The sequence below is a fragment of the Pseudophryne corroboree genome, assembly GCF_028390025.1.
Source record: "Pseudophryne corroboree isolate aPseCor3 chromosome 3 unlocalized genomic scaffold, aPseCor3.hap2 SUPER_3_unloc_30, whole genome shotgun sequence".
Taxonomy (NCBI): domain Eukaryota; kingdom Metazoa; phylum Chordata; class Amphibia; order Anura; family Myobatrachidae; genus Pseudophryne; species Pseudophryne corroboree.
This window is the reverse complement of record NW_026967520.1, coordinates 923,817-943,587: the sequence shown is the minus strand read 5'-3', so window position 1 is coordinate 943,587 and position 19,771 is coordinate 923,817. Positions and strand designations below refer to the sequence as shown.

General features: G+C 48.5%; 1 protein-coding gene and 1 long non-coding RNA gene across 2 annotated transcripts in view; both read left to right on the top strand.

Annotated features, from left to right (window-relative positions):
- Positions 1–19,771, top strand: part of LOC134984027 (zinc finger protein 850-like) — a 586,502-nt gene that overhangs the window by 177,240 nt on the left and 389,491 nt on the right. The gene's annotated exons all lie outside the window — the stretch shown is intronic.
- On the top strand, positions 9,415–12,593 carry LOC134984033 (uncharacterized). The gene is made up of 3 exons (XR_010191706.1): positions 9,415–9,503; positions 11,118–11,307; positions 12,530–12,593. It is a non-coding gene; the product is annotated as an uncharacterized LOC134984033 (long non-coding RNA).

Below are 19,771 nucleotides of genomic sequence, written 5' to 3'. Positions count from 1 at the left end.
GAGGAAGTGTGGACTTCCCCCGATAAGAAATTGATAATTTCAAAACGATTATTGGCAGCGTACCCTTTCCCGCTAGAGGATAGGTCACGTTGGGAAATACCCCCTAGGGTAGACAAGGCGCTGACACGCTTGTCAAAGAAGGTGGCACTACCATCTCCGGATACGGCCGCCCTGAAGGAAACTGCTGATAGAAAGCAGGAAAATACCCTAAAGGCTATTTACACACACTCAGGCATTATATTGCGACCTGCGATTGCATCAGCTTGGATGTGCAGTGCTGCTGCTGCGTGGTCAGATTCCCTGTTGGATAATATTGATACCATGGATAGGAACAATATTTTGCTGACGCTTGAGCATATAAAAGACGCAGTCTTATACATGCGTGATGCACAGAGGGATATTTGCCGGCTGGCATCAAGAGTAAGCGCGTTGTCCATTGCCGCCAGACGGGGGTTGTGGACTAGGCAATGGTCAGGTGATGCTGACTCAAAGCGGCACATGGAAGTTTTACCCTATAAGGGGGTGGAACTGTTTGGGGATGGTCTTTCAGACCTCGTGTCCACAGCTACTGCTGGGAAATCGACCTTTTTGCCACATGCTGCCCCGCAGCAAAAGAAAGCACCGTATTATCAGGTACAGTCCTTTCGGCCCCAGAAAGGCAAGAGGGCTAGAGGCTCCTCCTTTCTGCCGAGAGGCAGAGGTAGAGGGAAGAAGCTGCAACACACAGCTAGTTCCCAGGAGCAGAAGTCCTCCCCTGCATCCGGTAAGCCCACAGCATGACGCTGGGGCTGCTCAGGCGGAACAGGATACGGTGGGGGCCCGTCTCAAAAATTTCAGCGCACAGTGGGCTTGCTCACAGGTAGATCCCTGGGTCCTTCAAGTAGTACTTCAGGGGTACAGGCTGGAATTCGAGACGACCCCCCCGCCGTTTCCTAAAGTCTGCCTTACCGGCAACTCCCTCTGCCAGGGAGGCAGTGTTGGAGGCTATTCAGAAACTATGGCCCTCATTCCGAGTTGATCGGTCGCAAGGCGAATTTAGCAGAGTTACACACGCTAAGCCGCCGCCTACTGGGAGTGTATCTTAGCATCTTAAAATTGCGACCGATGTATTCGCAATATTGCGATTACAAACTACTTAGCAGTTTTAGAGTAGCTCCAGACTTACTCTGCCTGTGCGATCAGTTCAGTGCTTGTCGTTCCTGGTTTGACGTCACAAACACACCCAGCGTTCGCCCAACCACTCCCCCGTTTCTCCGGCCACTCCTGCGTTTTTTCCGGAAACGGTAGCGTTTTCAGCCACACGCCCATAAAACGCCGTGTTTCCGCCCAGTAACACCCATTTCCTGTCAATCACATTACGTTCGCCGGAGCGATGAGAAAGCCGTGAGTAAAAATACTTTCTTCATAGCAAAGATACTTGGCGCAGTCGCAGTGCGAATATTGCGCATGCGCACTAAGCGGAATTTCACTGCGATGCGATGAAAAATACCGAGCGAACGACTCGGAATGAGGGCCTATATTCACAACAGGTGATTGTAAAGGTACCCCTCCTTCAACAAGGAAAGGGTTACTATTCCACACTATTTGTGGTACCGAAACCGGACGGTTCGGTGAGGCCCATCTTAAACTTAAAAGCCTTGAACACTTACATCAAAAGGTTCAAGTTCAAGATGGAATCGCTCAGGGCGGTTATTGCGAGCCTGGAGGAGGGGGATTACATGGTATCCCTAGACATCAAGGATGCGTATCTGCATGTCCCTATTTACCCTCCGCACCAGGAGTACCTCAGATTTGTGGTACAGGACTGTCACTATGAGTTCCAGACGCTGCCATTTGGGTTATCCACGGCACCGAGGGTCTTTACCAAGGTAATGCCGAAATGATGATACTCCTTCGCAAGAAGGGAGTTTTAATTATCCCGTACTTGGACGATCTCCTGATAAAGGCGAGGTCCAAGGAACAGTTGGTAGTGGGGGTGGCACTTTCTCAGGAAGTGCTACAACAGCACGGCTGGATTCTCAATATCCCGAAGTCACAGCTGGTCCCGACGACACATCTTCTGTTCCTGGGAATGATTCTGGACACAGACCAGAAAAGGGTGTTTCTTCCAGTGGAAAAAGCCGAGGAATTGTCCTCTCTAGTCAGAGACATCCTAAAACCAGGAAAAGTGTCGGTACATCAATGCACACGAGTCCTGGGAAAAATGGTAGCCTCGTACGAGGCGACACCATTCGGACGGTTCAACGCAAGGACGTTCCAGTGGGACCTGTTGGACAAATGGTCCGGGTCCCATCTCCAGATGCAACAGCGGATAACCCTGTCGGCAAAGACCAGGGTGTCGCTGCTGTGGTGGCTGCAGACGGCTCATCTACTAGAGGGCCGCAGATTCGGAATACAGGACTGGGTCCTGGTGACCACGGATGCCAGCCTTCGGGGCTGGGGGGCAGTCACACAGGGAAGAAATTTCCAGGGGCTGTGGTCAGCTCAGGAGATAGCTCCAGAATATTTATGTGCAGCGATAAGGGCCATCTACAATGCCCTAAGTCAGGCAAGACCCCTGCTTCACAACCGGCCGGTGCTGATACAGTCAGACAACATCACGGCAGTCGCCCATGTAAACATACAGGGCGGCACAAGAAGCAGGAGGGCAATGGCAGAAGCCACAAGGATTCTCTGATGGGCAGAGAATCATGTGTTAGCACTGACGGCAGTGTTCATTCCGGGAGTGGACAACTGGGAAGCAGACTTCCTCAGCAGGCACGACCTCCACCCGGGAGAATGGGGACTTCATCCAGAAGTCTTCCAGATGCTGGTAAACCGTTGGGAAATACCACAGGTGGACATGATGGCGTCCCGCCTCAACAAAAAGCTAAAAAAGTATTGCGCCAGGTCAAGAGACCCTCAGGCGATCGCTGTGGACGCTCTAGTGACACCATGGGTGTACCAGTCGGTTTATGTGTTTCCTCCTCTGCCTCTCATACCCAAGGTACTGAGAATAATAAGAAGGCGAGGAGTGAAAACTATTCTTGTGGCTCCAGATTGGCCAAGAAGAGCTTGGTACCCGGAGCTTCAAGAGATGCTCGCAGAGGACCCTTGGCCTCTGCCGCTCAGACAGGACCTGCTGCTGCAGGGGCCTTGTCTGTTCCAAGACTTACCGCGGCTGCGTTTGACGGCATGGCGGTTGAAAGCCGGATCCTAAAGGAAAAGGATATTCCGGAGGAAGTCATCCCTACCCTGATCAAGGCCAGGAAGGATGTCACCGCAAAGCATTATCACCGCATTTGGCGGAAGTATGGAATTTCAACTGGGTCGTTTCCTACATTTCCTGCAAGCAGGTGTGACTTTGTGCCTCAAATTGGGGTCCATTAAAGTCCAGATCTCGGCTCTGTCGATTTTCTTCCAGAAAGAACTTTCTTCGCTACCTGAAGTTCAGACTTTTGTCAAGGGAGTGCTGCATATTCAGCCTCCTTTTGTGCCCCCAGTGGCACCTTGGGATCTCAATGTGGTCTTGGATTTTCTAAAATCACATTGGTTTGAGCCACTTAAGACCATGGATTTAAAATATCTCACGTGGAAAGTGGTCATGTTGTTGGCTCTGGCTTCGGCCAGACGTGTGTCAGAATTGGCGGTGTTGTCCTGTAAAAGCCCCTATCTGATTTTCCATATGGATAGGGCAGAATTGAGGACTCGTCCTCAGTTTCTCCCAAAGGTGGTCTCAGCGTTTCACTTGAACCAACCTATTGTGGTGCCTGCGGCTACTAGGGACTTGGATGATTCCAAGTTTCTGGACGTAGTCAGGGCCCTGAAAATATATGTTTCCAGGATGGCTGGAGTCAGGAAAACTGACTCGCTATTTATCCTGTATGCACACAACAAGTTGGGTGCTCCTGCTTCTAAGCAGTCTATTGCGCGCTGGATTTGTAGCACTATTCAGCTGGCGCATTCTGCGGTGGGCTTACCGCAGCCTAAATCAGTGAATGCCCATTCCACAAGAAAGGTGGGCTCATCTTGGGCGGCTGCCCGAGGGGTCTCGGCTTTACAACTTTGCCGAGCTGCTACTTGGTCAGGGGCAAACACGTTTGCAAAATTCTACAAATTTGATACCCTGGCTGAGGAGGACCTGGAGTTCTTTCATTCGGTGCTGCAGTCATCCGCACTCTCCCGCCCGTTTGGGAGCTTTGGTATAATCCCCATGGTCCTTACGGAGTCCCCAGCATCCACTAGGACGTTAGAGAAAATAAGATTTTACTCACCGGTAAATCTATTTCTCGTAGTCCGTAGTGGATGCTGGGCGCCCATCCCAAGTGCGGATTGTCTGCAATACTTGTAAATAGTTATTGTTACAAAAATCGGGTTGTTATTGCGAGCCATCTATTCAGAGGCTCCTTTTTTGTTATCATACTGTTAACCGGGGTTCCTATCACGAGTTACATGGTGTGATTGGTGTGGCTGGTATGAGTCTTACCCGGGATTCAAAATCCTTCCTTATTGTGTCAGCTCTTCCGGGCACAGTGTCCTAACTGAGGCTTGGAGGAGGGTCATAGGGGGAGGAGCCAGTGCACACCAGGTAGTCCTAAATCTTTCTTAGAGTGCCCAGTCTCCTGCGGAGCCCGTCTATTCCCCATGGTCCTTACGGAGTCCCCAGCATCCACTACGGACTACGAGAAATAGATTTACCAGTGAGCAAAATCTTATTATTCCTACACCACTTGACCCAAAATTATCTTACAAACGACCACAGCATGTTCATCAAACTACTGTTTCTTATTTCAATTCATGGAATTCTCACCAAATGTAACACTTTCTACACTCACCCTAAAACTCACCCCTCTGTGCACATTACAGCTTCTATTCTCCACTCCCCTCTTCTAACCACTCATGAGCTTTATACTTACTTCTCTGCTAGTACTTTGACAACCACAATTGGCCACCAGAATAAACACTCGCAAACATCCACCAATATTTATCTCACTCTTCTGCTTTTATTAGCTGGTGCCATATCACCAAATCCATGTCCCAACCACCTGTCCCTCTCACACTCAGCTGTCTCAAAACAACATAGAAATCCATCTAACCTCATAAATATCACGTGTCTCCCATCCCCCTCCAAGTCACTAAAATGTGGCTTATGGAATGCACGATCTGTTTGTAACAAATTACCATCCATCCATAACCTCTTCATATCTCACAACTTTAATCTGCTGGATATAACAGAAACCTGGCTCACACAATCAGACACGGCCTCCCCTGCAGCACTATCACACGGTGGTTTCCACTTCACACACACCCCCAGGCCTGGTAATTGTAAAGGTGGTGGGGTTGGAATCTTACTTTCCCAATTTTTCACATACACTGTTCTACCTCAGGTTCCATCACTCGCATTCACATCATTTGAAGATCACTCTATCAGGATTTTCACCCCCTTCTCTCTGCATGTTGCAGCTATCTATCACCCTCCTGGGCAACCCAAACAACAATTTCTAGAAGATTTTTCTGCCTGGCTCCCACACATCTTATCCTCTGACATCTCCACCATCATTATGGGTCGATATCAATATAGCTCTTGACAGTCCACAATCTGTTCATGCCTCCAAACTCCTCTCTCTAACCTCCTCTCTTGGCCTCACCCAATGGTCTGACACCTCTACACACCAGGAAGGCCACTGCATTGATCTTGTGTTCACCAGGCTCTGCTCAGTTTCTGAATTCATTAACACTCCTATCCCTCTCTCTGATCACAACCTGATCACCTTCACAATCTCTTCTATTACTCTAAATTCTATGACACTAAAACCTAGCAAGCCTCCTCTAACCCGCAGAAATACTAACAATATACATTTTCAACAACTTTCCACTTCTCTGCAACAACTGCTCTCACCAATCTCTACATTTACCACACCTGACACTGTTGTATCCCACCTGACCCTAGAGAGTGCCCTTGATGAAGTGGCTCCAGCTACCCATCACACTCCACGTAGGCTTAGATGTCAACCATGGCACTATAAATCAACAAGACACCTACAAAAACTGACACGTAAAATAGAACGTCGGTGGCGTAAATCTTAGAATCCAAGTGACTTCCTCACATATAACACCACCTATTACTCCTATCATCAGGCCCTGGACACTGCCAAACAAATATATTTCCAATCTCTCATCTCTTCTCATTCCACCAACCCCAAATTACTTATTAATACATTTAAATCACTTATTTACCCTCCCTCAACTCCCTCACTAGCTACTATCAGTGCACAGAACTTGCTTCCTACTTCAAGGATAAGGTTGATAAAATCTGAGATGAAATGGTATGCTCTTCCTCAGCCAGTGACCTGCTCAATTCCCTACCTGAACCCTCTGGCACTTTCTCTTCATTTGATCCCACAAGTGAAGATGAAGTATCAACACTCTTTCCATCCTCCTACTCCACTACCTCTCCTCTTGATCCTATACCCTCACAGGTCAGTAAAACTTTGTCTCCTGTGCTTATCCCAACCTTAACTAAAATCTGTAATTTCTCTCTCTCTCTCTCTACTGGTATCTTTCCTTCTCTGTTTAAGCATGCAGTGATTACTCCCATTCTAAAAAAACACACCTCTGACCCAAACACACTCTCTAACTACCGTCCCATTTCTCAGCTACCAGGTCCCTCCAAGCTACTTGAAAGACTTGCCTACACTCGCCTTACACACATTCTTAACTCCCACAATTTATTGGACCCACTTCAGTCAGGCTTTCATGCCCATCACTCCACAGACACTGCACTGACCAAAGTAGTGAATGATCTAGTCACTGCTAGATCTAAAGGCCATTACACATTACTCATTCTTCTAGATCTCTCTGCTGCTTATGACACTGCTGACCACTCTCTTCTCAAACAAACACTACAATCCCTAGGTCTTCAGGACACGGCCCTCTCCTGGTTCTCATCCTACCTATCTAATAGCTCTTTCAGTGGTCACTTCTCAGATTCTACCTCTTCTTCTCTACCTCTATCAGTTGGAGTACCGCAAGGCTCAGTCTTGGGTCCCCTGCTGTTCTCAGTCTATACCTCATCTCATCGCTGGGTGATCATATCATACAACCCATTAAGAACCTGGCAATCTGGTGGACCATTATGCAACAGGTAGCATCTATCCTTGTGTATCAATGCCTATTCCCCATAGATTGTAAGCTTGCGAGCAGGGCCTTCCTACCTCTATGTCTGTCTATTTTTACCCAGTTTTGTTCAATAACTGTTGTTCTACTTGTAAAGCGCAACAGAATATGCTGCGCTATATAAGAAACTGCTAATAAATAATAAATACAACACAGGCCACTCCCCCTGTATACTATGACAGCACAGGAAGCTACCCCTGTATATTATGACAACACAGGATGCTACCCCTGTATGCTATGACAGCACAGGCCACTCCCCCTGTATACTATGACGGCACAGGATGCTACCCCTGTATATTATGACAATACAGGCCGCTCCCCCTGTATGCTATGACAGCACAGGATGCTACCCCTGTATATTATGACAACACAGGCCACTCCTTCTGTATAGAAAGACAATACATGCCGCTCACCCTATATAATAATAGTAAGAAGACACCACAGGCCCCTCCGCCTGCATATTATGACAACACAGGCCGCTCCCTCTGTATGTCATGACAACACAGGCCGCTCCCACTGTATATTATGACAACACAGGCCGCTCCCCCTGTTTACTATGACGGCACGGAATGCTACCCCTGTATATTATGACAACACAGGCCACTCCCCCTGTATACTATGACAGCACAGGATGCTACCCCTGTATACTATGACAACACAGGCCACTCCTTCTGTATAGAAAGACAATACATGCCGCTCACCCTATATAATAATAGTAAGAAGACACCACAGGCCCCTCCGCCTGCATATTATGACAACACAGGCCGCTCCCCTCTGTATGTCATGACAACACAGGCCGCTCCCACTGTATATTATGACAACACAGGCCGCTCCCCCTGTTTACTATGACGGCACGGAATGCTACCCCTGTATATTATGACAACACAGGCCACTCCCCCTGTATACTATGACAGCACAGAATGCTACCCCTGTATATTATGACAACACAGGCCACTCCTTCTGTATAGAAAGACAATACATGCCGCTCACCCTATATAATAATAGTAAGAAGACACCACAGGCCCCTCCGCCTGCATATTATGACAACACAGGCCGCTCCCTCTGTATGTCATGACAACACAGGCCGCTCCCACTGTATATTATGACAACACAGGCCGCTCCCCCTGTTTACTATGACGGCACGGAATGCTACCCCTGTATATTATGACAACACAGGCCACTCCCCCTGTATACTATGACAGCACAGGATGCTACCCCTGTATATTATGACAACACAGGCCGCTCCTCCTGTATATTATGACAATACATGCCGCTTACCCTATATAATAGGTGGTCTTTTGTATGCCGAATGTCGGGATCCCGGCGCACAGTATACCAGCGCCGGAATCCCGACACCCGGCATAACGACAACTATTCTCCCTCGTGGGGGTCCACGACGCCCCTGGAGGGAGAATAAAATAGTGTGGCGCACGTAGCGAGCGCCGGCATACCATACTACACCCCTATATAATAATAGTAACAAGACACCACAGGCACCTCCCCCTGTATAAAAGGGCAACACAGGCTGCTCCCCCTGTAGAGTAGGACAACACATAGCGCTCCCCTATATAGTACAATGCCATATTATGTATACAATAATGGTAACGGCGTGGTCTGCGCCACCTGTATTATGGTAACGGCGTGGTCTGCGCCACCTGTATTACGGTAACGGCGGGGTCTGCGCCACCTGTATTACGGTAACGGCGGGGTCTGCACCACCTGTATTAGGGTAATGGCGGGGTCTGCGCCACCTGTATTACGGTAACGGCGGGGTCTGCGCCACCTGTATTACAGTAATAGGACACTAGAGTGTCAGCCACCTGTACAGGGATAATGCAGCACCAGAGGCTGCTCCAGCTGCACTATAACAAGGCACCAGAGGCTGCTCCCCCTGTAGTACAGAACCTGACAGCAGAGCTGCTCAGCCTATAGAATAATAATAATAATATCATTACCTGCTGCCAGACACAGCAATGGCTGCTCTCTGCTCCTGCTGCCCTGTGGGAATGATAGAAGGAAGGCGGAGCTCAGACCAGGGGAAAATGGCCGCCGCTCCTGACGTCACTACACGGCCAGGGAACCTATTACTGCTGCCGGACTGGTCTACAAGAGAATGGCCGCCGGCCTCCTGCACTGAGGACATGTATGGTAATAGTGATTACAGAAGGCGGAGTTGAGGGCGGGGCATGGGATGGGAGGGGCCAGACGCTAGGAAGCAGCCTGTGCCAATCATTCCCTACTTCCGGCTTGTGCGGTCCACCTTACTTCCGGTCACTGCATTCCGTTCCACACACAGGAAGATCACGTGATGGTTGGTTCTAAATCGCGGTTCTAGCAGCTACCATCAGGTAATGGCGACAGGAGGAGCAGCCTGTAGTGTCCTGTTATTATTATTATTATACAGGAGGAGCAGCAGCCTGTGGTGTCCTGTTATTATTATTATTATACAGGAGGAGCAGCCTGTGGTGTCCTGTTATTATTATTATTATACAGGAGGAGCAGCCTGTGGTGTCCAGTTGTTATTATTATACAGGAGTAGTAGCCTGTGGTGTCCTGTTATTATTGTTTTACAGGGGAGCGGTCTGTGGTGTCCTGTTGTTATTATTATTTAGGAGCAGCAGCCTGTGGTGTCCAGTTGTTGTTATTATTTTTATACAGCAGGAGCAGCCTGTAGTGTCCTGTTATTATTATTATTATTATTATACAGGAATATCAGCCTGTGGTGTCCTGTTATTTTCATTATACAGCGGGAGCAGTCTATGTTGTCCTGTTGTTATTATTATTATACAGGAGGAGCAGTCTGGGGTTTCCTGTTATTGTTTTACAGGTGGAGCGGCCTGTACTGTACTGTTGTTGTTATAATTATACAGGGATAGTGGCCAGTGGTGTACTGTTACTAATATTATACAGACGGAGCTGCCTGTGGTGTCCCGTTACTATTATTATACAGTGTGAACTATCTGTTGTGTCCTGTTATTATTATACAGGGGGAGCTGCCTGTTGTTGTTGTTGTTGTAATTATTTAGGAGCAACAGCCTTTGGTGTCCTGTTATTATTATACAGTATGAGCAGACTGTGGTGTCCTGTAATTATTATACAGGAAGAGCAGCCTTAAGTATCGTGTTATTATACAAAGGGAGCGGCCTGTGGTGTCCTGTTGTTATTATTCAGGAGAAGCAACCTGTGGTGTCCTGTTAATATTATTATACACGGGGAGCAGCCTGTGGTGTCCTGTTATTATTATTATTATTATACAGAGGGAGCGGCATGTAGTGTCCTGTTGTTATTATTATACAGGGGCAGCATCCTGTAATGTCATTTTATTATTACTATAAAGGAGAGCAGAATGGGGTGTCCTGTCGTTGTTATTAGTGCTGTACAGGGGGAGCAGTTTTTTTTTGTACGGTTATTATTATACAGGGACAGCAGCTTGTGGAGTCCTGGTATTATTATTATACATTGGGACTGGTGGTAATGTCCTACAATACAGGAGGAATGGTCTGAGGTGTCCTGCTTTTAAAGACACGTTATTATTTGTATACTGGGTGCAGCCATTAGTGTCACTATTATTATTAATTTATTATGTAATTGTAGGGATTGAAAATAATGCTAAAATTCTAGATTATATTAAAGCAGAGACCATAATATCCCTGGCATGTGTAACAGATGATAATTGGAGCAGTATGAAGCAAATGTATATCCTGGGAGTGTCCCTATGACATCACTTATCTCTATAGTAATAATACAGGGACATGACTGGGGAGGTGAGGGGATCTGGGAGTGTCACAGCGACGTCACTTTTATCTATAGTAATAATACAGGGATATGACTGGGAAGGTGAGGGATCTGGGAGTGTCACAGTGACATTACTAATATCTACAGTAATATTACAGGGACATGACTGGAGAGGTGAGGGATCTCGGAGCATTTACATTAATATTCATGTCTCCTCCATTTTGCAGGTTAACACAGTAGTGAAGAAGACTTCCGGTGAGTGTGAGACACCCAGCAGCCATCACATTGTGTGTAGGACTGAGCAGGACCCAGAGCCCCATCACGGTGCCTCCATCTCAGTCACTGACACATGAGAGACCCAATGATCAGAAGATCCTGGAACTCACCAACAAGATCATTCAGCTGCTGACTGGAGAGGTGACTGCTGGGAATGGGACATTATACAGTAACACCAGGGGATGTGTCTGGGTGATGACTGGAGAGGTGACTGCTGGGAATGGGGCATTATACAGTAACACCGGGGGATGTGTCTGGGTGATGACTGGAGAGGTGACTGCTGGGAATGGGACATTATACAGTAACACCAGGGGATGTGTCTGGGTGATGACTGGAGAGGTGACTGCTGGGAATGGAGCATTATACAGTAACACCAGGGGATGTGTCTGGGTGATGACTGGAGAGGTGACTGCTGGGAAAGGGACATTATACAGAAACACCAGGGGATGTGTCCGGGTAATGACTGTGGAAGTAAATGCTGGTAATAGGGCATTATACAGTAACACCGGGGGATGTGTCTGGGTGGTGACTGCTGGGAAAGGGACATTATACAGAAACACCAGGGGATGTGTCCGGGTGATGACTGTGGAAGTGACTGCTGGGAATAGGGCATTATACAGTAACACCAGGGGATGTGTCTGGGTGATGACTGGAGAGGTGACTGCTGGGAATGGGGCATTATACAGTAACACCGGGGGATGTGTCTGGGTGATGACTGGAGAGGTGACTGCTGGGAATGGGACATTATACAGTAACACCAGGGGATGTGTCTGGGTGATGACTGGAGAGGTGACTGCTGGGAATGGAGCATTATACAGTAACACCAGGGGATGTGTCTGGGTGATGACTGGAGAGGTGACTGCTGGGAAAGGGACATTATACAGAAACACCAGGGGATGTGTCCGGGTAATGACTGTGGAAGTAAATGCTGGTAATAGGGCATTATACAGTAACACCGGGGGATGTGTCTGGGTGGTGACTGCTGGGAAAGGGACATTATACAGAAACACCAGGGGATGTGTCCGGGTGATGACTGTGGAAGTGACTGCTGGGAATAGGGCATTATACAGTAACACCAGGGGATGTGTCTGGGTGATGACTGGAGAGGTGACTGCTGGGAATGGGACATTATACAGTAACACCAGGGGATGTGTCTGGGTGATGACTGGAGAGGTGACTGCTGGGAATGGAGCATTATACAGTAACACCAGGGGATGTGTCTGGGTGATGACTGGAGAGGTGACTGCTGGGAAAGGGACATTATACAGTAACACCAGGGGATGTGTCTGGGTGATGACTGTATCACTGTGGGTGTCAGGTTCCTATAAGGTGTCAGGATGTCACTGTCTATATCTCCATGCAGGAGGAGGAGTATATAGAGGAACACAGGGGTCTGTACAAGGACGTGATGATGGAGAATCACCGGCCCCTCACATCACTGGGTAAGAGGAGACTGTCATGTATTGTACAGGGGAGAGCAGGTATGGGGGCCCTATATACACACATCATCTGATAATCACATATATACACTGTACTCAGTCACTGTGTGTCTCCTACAGATGGGCCCAGTAACAGAGATACCCCAGAGAGATGTCCCCGTCCTCTGTATTCCCAGGATTGTACAGAGGAGAATCACAGGACCCCACAGGAGGATCAGGTAGGTGGGATCTAGGGTCTCCCCAATATACCAAAATGACTGTCACGATATGATGTGTAGAGGAGCTGTGTGTGTTTTATACACTGATATTACACTATCTGAAATCAGATATTATTAATGTATATTGTTTTGTGGGCTATTTAGGATGACTGCCTGACTGATATAAAGGCAGAAGATACAGAGGGAGAAGAAGAGACGTATGTGACTGATATAAAGGCAGAAGATACAGAGGGAGAAGAAGAGACGTATGTGACTGATATGAAGGCAGAAGATATAGAGGGAGAAGAAGAGACGTATGTGATTGATATAAAGGCAGAAGATATAGAGGGAGAAGAAGAGACGTATGTGACTGATATAAAGGCAGAAGATATAGAGGGAGAAGAAGAGACATATGTGACTGATATAAAGGCAGAAGATATAGAGGGAGAAGAAGAGACGTATGTGACTGATATGAAGGCAGAAGATATAGAGGGAGAAGAAGAGACGTATGTGACTGATATAAAGGCAGAAGATATAGAGCGAGAAGAGACGTATGTGACTGATATAAAGGCAGAAGATATAGAGCGAGAAGAGACGTATGTGACTGATATAAAGGCAGAAGATCTAGAGGGAGAAGAAGAGACGTATGTGACTGATATAAAGGCAGAAGATATAGAGGGAGAAGAAGAGACATATGTGACTGATATGAAGGCAGAAGATATAGAGGGAGAAGAAGAGACGTATGTGACTGATATAAAGGCAGAAGATATAGAGCGAGAAGAGACGTATGTGACTGATATAAAGGCAGAAGATCTAGAGGGAGAAGAAGAGACGTATGTGAGGGGTGATCAGCAGTGTAAGGAGGAGGAGATCCCTACAGATATCAGCACAGGTGAGTAATAAACACTTATTACAGAAGTCACATATTCTCATTGCTCAGTCACTACAGCAATCTCTTATCCTACACCCTCCTCTGTCAGTACAGACTAATGATGGAAATGTATCTGCCCAGTGGTGCAGTCTAGGACTCCTCCGGGGGTGGCGATCTGAAATGCTAATATTGCGCACGTCGGCAGCAACATTTGTATCGGGTGTTTTCTGTTAAAGGCGTTTTCTTCTTTAGGGTCCATAGTGATCCAAAGTCCTTACATCGGGGTGTAGGTGGTAGGAGACGACCGGGCATCACACACTTAAGCTTTTATTTCCCAGGATGCTCCGGACCTCCTCCCCATGTACCCCGCCCCTGGCCAGTGGGCAGTTTTAGTGTTGGTGCTGGTAGAAGCCGGAGCACCGGTCACACAGCAGAGAGAAATGAATGAGCAGCGCTGGGAGTCTCTGAGTGCCGCTGCTGCTGCTCCAACAATCCCCCGCTGGTGCCGCAACGTCAGTGAGGCTAAGAGACTGATGATTCCGGCGTGGTTACTTCCTGATCGCCACGCTAGTGCAGCGTCCAGGGCCCCGGACTGCACCCGGAGGACAGGTAAGGCATTCTCCGGCACGTGGGACCCACAATACATGCAGTCCGTGCTTCCGCAGGCTCTGATGTGATCCCTGGCTGCTGCTACGGGTTACACTAGACCACCAGGGCATGCATATAATACATATATAGGATATGGAGGCCAGGGTGCCTGGTGGGTGATGTCAGCCAGGGGAGGTAGGCCCTCTCCCAGAGCCTGATTCCACAGCTGGGTTTCCCTCTCGGCTGCCCCTACCCCACATGCTTCCCTTATAAGAGTCTCTGAGTGACAATCCAATGGGAATGAGTGTGATGCCAGGCTCTGGGAATGCTGGGTTCTGTCTCTAGAAGTGGCCAGGTTATACATGCACTAGTCCTACCTACCAATGTGGTGTGAGTAGATGACGTCAGTGCCCATTGCAATTGTTATGTACTTGTATTGTGTGTGACTGGTGCTAGCTCTGCTGTGTGACTGCATTGTATCTGTCCCTTACATGTGAGTGCAGGTGTTCCGGGCTGTGTGACTGCATTGTATCTGTCCCTTACATGTGAGTACAGGTGTTCCGGGCTGTGTGACTGCACTGTATCTATCCCTTACATGTGAGTACAGGTGTTCCGGGCTGTGTGACTGCATTGTATCTATCCCTTACATGTGAGTGCAGGTGTTCCGGGCTGTGTGACTGCATGGTATCTATCCCTTACATGTGAGTGCAGGTGTTCCGGGCTGTGTGACTGCATTGTATCTGTCCCTTACATGTGAGTGCAGGTGTTCCGGACTGTGTGACTGCATTGTATCTATCTCTTACATGTGAGTACAGGTGTTCCGGGCTGTGTGACTGCATTGTATCTATCCCTTACATGTGAGTGCGGGTGTTCCGGGCTGTGTGACTGCATTGTATCTATCCCTTACATGTGAGTGCAGGTGTTCCGGGCTGTGTGACTGCACTGTATCTGTCTCTTACATGTGAGTACAGGTGTTCCGGGCTGTGTGACTGCATTGTATCTATCCCTTACATGTGAGTGCAGGTGTTCCGGGCTGTGGTACTGCACTGTATCTGTCTCTTACATGTGAGTGCTGGTGTTCCGGGCTGTGTGACTGCATTGTATCTATCCCTTACATGTGAGTACAGGTGTTCCGGGCTGTGGTACTGCATTGTATCTATCCCTTACATGTGAGTGCAGGTGTTCCGGGCTGTGTGACTGCATTGTATCTATCCCTTACATGTGAGTGCAGGTGTTCCGGGCTGTGGTACTGCATTGTATCTATCCCTTACATGTGAGTGCAGGTGTTCCGGGCGGTGTGACTGCATTGTATCTATCCCTTACATGTGAGTGCAGGTGTTCCGGGCGGTGTGACTGCATTGCATCTATCCCTTACATGTGAGTACAGGTGTTCCGGGCTGTGTGACTGCATTGTATCTATCCCTTACATGTGAGTACAGGTGTTCCGGGCTGTGTGACTGCATTGTATCTATCCCTTACATGTGAGTGCAGGTGTTCCGGGCTGTGTGACTGCATTGTATCTGTCCCTTACATGTGAGTGCAGGTGTTCCGGGCTGTGTGACTGCACTGTATCTATCCCTTACATGTGAGTACAGGTGTTCCGGGCTGTGTGACTGCACTGTATCTATCCCTTACATGTGAGTACAGGTGTTCCGGGCTGTGTGACTGCATTGTATCTATCCCTTACATGTGAGTACAGGTGTTCCGGGCTGTGTGACTGCATGGTATCTATCCCTTACATGTGAGTGCAGGTGTTCCGGGCTGTGTGACTGCATTGTATCTATCCCTTACATGTGAGTACAGGTGTTCCGGGCTGTGTGACTGCATTGTATCTGCCCCTTACATGTGAGTGCAGGTGTTCCGGGATGTGTGACTGCATTGTATCTATCCCTTACATGTGAGTGCAGGTGTTCCGGGCTGCGTGACTGCATTGTATCTGTCCCTTACATGTGAGTGCAGGTGTTCCGGGCTGTGTGACTGCATTGTATCTGTCCCTTACATGTGAGTGCAGGTGTTCCGGGCTGTGTGACTGCATTGTATCTATCCCCTACATGTGAGTGCTGGTGTTCCGGGCTGTGTGACTGCTTTGTATCTATCCCTTACATGTGAGTGCTGGTGTTCCGGGCTGCGTGACTGCATTGTATCTGTCCCTTACATGTGAGTGCAGGTGTTCCGGGCTGTGTGACTGCATTGTATCTATCCCTTACATGTGAGTGCAGGTGTTCCGGGCTGTGTGACTGCATTGTATCTATCCCCTACATGTGAGTGCTGGTGTTCCGGGCTGTGTGACTGCTTTGTATCTATCCCTTACATGTGAGTACAGGTGTATCGGGCTGTGTGACTGCATTGTATCTGTCCCTTACATGTGAGTGCAGGTGTTCCGGGCTGTGTGACTGCATTGTATCTATCCCTTACATGTGAGTACAGGTGTTCCGGGCTGTGGTACTGCATTGTATCTATCCCTTACATGTGAGTGCAGGTGTTCCGGGCTGTGTGACTGCATTGTATCTATCCCTTACATGTGAGTGCAGGTGTCTCGGGCTGTGTGACTGCATTGTATCTATCCCTTACATGTGAGTACAGGTGTTCCGGGCTGTGGTACTGCATTGTATCTATCCCTTACATGTGAGTGCAGGTGTTCCGGGCTGTGTGACTGCATTGTATATATCCCTTACATGTGAGTGCAGGTGTTCCGGGCTGTGTGACTGCTTTGTATCTATCCCTTACATGTGAGTACAGGTGTATCGGGCTGTGTGACTGCATTGTATCTATCCCTTACATGTGAGTGCAGGTGTTCCGGGCTGTGTGACTGCATTGTATCTATCCCTTACATGTGAGTGCAGGTGTTCCGGGCTGTGTGACTGCATTGTATCTGTCCCTTACATGTGAGTACAGGTGTTCCGGGCTGTGTGACTGCATTGTATCTGCCCCTTACATGTGAGTGCCGGTGTTCCGGGATGTGTGACTGCATTGTATCTATCCCTTACATGTGAGTGCAGGTGTTCCGGGCTGTGTGACTGCATTGTATCTATCCCTTACATGTGAGTGCTGGTGTTCCGGGCTGTGTGACTGCATTGTATCTGTCCCTTACATGTGAGTGCTGGTGTTCCGGGCTGTGTGACTGCTTTGTATCTATCCCTTACATGTGAGTGCAGGTGTTCCGGGCTGTGTGACTGCATTGTATCTATCCCTTACATGTGAGTGCAGGTGTTCCGGGCTGCGTGACTGCATTGTATCTGTCCCTTACATGTGAGTGCAGGTGTTCCGGGCTGTGTGACTGCATTGTATCTATCCCCTACATGTGAGTGCTGGTGTTCCGGGCTGTGTGACTGCTTTGTATCTATCCCTTACATGTGAGTACAGGTGTATCGGGCTGTGTGACTGCATTGTATCTGTCCCTTACATGTGAGTGCAGGTGTTCCGGGCTGTGTGACTGCATTGTATCTATCCCTTACATGTGAGTACAGGTGTTCCGGGCTGTGGTACTGCATTGTATCTATCCCTTACATGTGAGTGCAGGTGTTCCGGGCGGTGTGACTGCATTGCATCTATCCCTTACATGTGAGTACAGGTGTCCCGGGCTGTGTGACTGCATTGTATCTATCCCTTACATGTGAGTGCAGGTGTTCCGGGCGGTGTGACTGCATTGTATCTATCCCTTACATGTGAGTGCAGGTGTTCCGGGCGGTGTGACTGCATTGCATCTATCCCTTACATGTGAGTGCAGGTGTTCCGGGCTGTGTGACTGCATTGTATCTATCCCTTACATGTGAGTACAGGTGTTCCGGGCTGTGTGACTGCATTGTATCTATCCCTTACATGTGAGTGCAGGTGTTCCGGGCTGTGTGACTGCATTGTATCTGTCCCTTACATGTGAGTGCAGGTGTTCCGGGCTGTGTGACTGCACTGTATCTGTCCCTTACATGTGAGTACAGGTGTTCCGGGCTGTGTGACTGCACTGTATCTATCCCTTACATGTGAGTACAGGTGTTCCGGGCTGTGTGACTGCATTGTATCTATCCCTTACATGTGAGTACAGGTGTTCCGGGCTGTGTGACTGCATGGTATCTATCCCTTACATGTGAGTGCAGGTGTTCCGGGCTGTGTGACTGCATTGTATCTGTCCCTTACATGTGAGTGCAGGTGTTCCGGGCTGTGTGACTGCATTGTATCTATCTCTTACATGTGAGTACAGGTGTTCCGGGCTGTGTGACTGCATTGTATCTATCCCTTACATGTGAGTGCAGGTGTTCCGGGCTGTGTGACTGCATTGTATCTATCCCTTACTTGTGAGTGCAGGTGTTCTGGGCTGTGTGACTGCATTGTATCTGTCCCTTACATGGGCTATGTGACTGCATTGTATCTGCCCCTTACATGTGAGTGCAGGTGTTCCGGGCTGTGTGACTGCATTGTATCTATCCCTTACATGTGAGTACAGGTGTTCCGGGCTGTGTGACTGCATTGTATCTGCCCCTTACATGTGAGTGCAGGTGTTCCGGGATGTGTGACTGCATTGTATCTATCCCTTACATGTGAGTGCAGGTGTTCCGGGCTGCGTGACTGCATTGTATCTGTCCCTTACATGTGAGTGCAGGTGTTCCGGGCTGTGTGACTGCATTGTATCTATCCCTTACATGTGAGTGCAGGTGTTCCGGGCTGTGTGACTGCATTGTATCTATCCCCTACATGTGAGTGCTGGTGTTCCGGGCTGTGTGACTGCTTTGTATCTATCCCTTACATGTGAGTACAGGTGTATCGGGCTGTGTGACTGCATTGTATCTGTCCCTTACATGTGAGTGCAGGTGTTCCGGGCTGTGTGACTGCATTGTATCTATCCCTTACATGTGAGTGCAGGTGTTCCGGGCTGCGTGACTGCATTGTATCTGTCCCTTACATGTGAGTGCAGGTGTTCCGGGCTGTGTGACTGCATTGTATCTATCCCTTACATGTGAGTGCAGGTGTTCCGGGCTGTGTGACTGCATTGTATCTATCCCCTACATGTGAGTGCTGGTGTTCCGGGCTGTGTGACTGCTTTGTATCTATCCCTTACATGTGAGTACAGGTGTATCGGGCTGTGTGACTGCATTGTATCTGTCCCTTACATGTGAGTGCAGGTGTTCCGGGCTGTGTGACTGCATTGTATCTATCCCTTACATGTGAGTACAGGTGTTCCGGGCTGTGGTACTGCATTGTATCTATCCCTTACATGTGAGTGCAGGTGTTCCGGGCTGTGTGACTGCATTGTATCTATCCCTTACATGTGAGTGCAGGTGTCTCGGGCTGTGTGACTGCATTGTATCTATCCCTTACATGTGAGTACAGGTGTTCCGGGCTGTGGTACTGCATTGTATCTATCCCTTACATGTGAGTGCAGGTGTTCCGGGCTGTGTGACTGCATTGTATATATCCCTTACATGTGAGTGCAGGTGTTCCGGGCTGTGTGACTGCTTTGTATCTATCCCTTACATGTGAGTACAGGTGTATCGGGCTGTGTGACTGCATTGTATCTA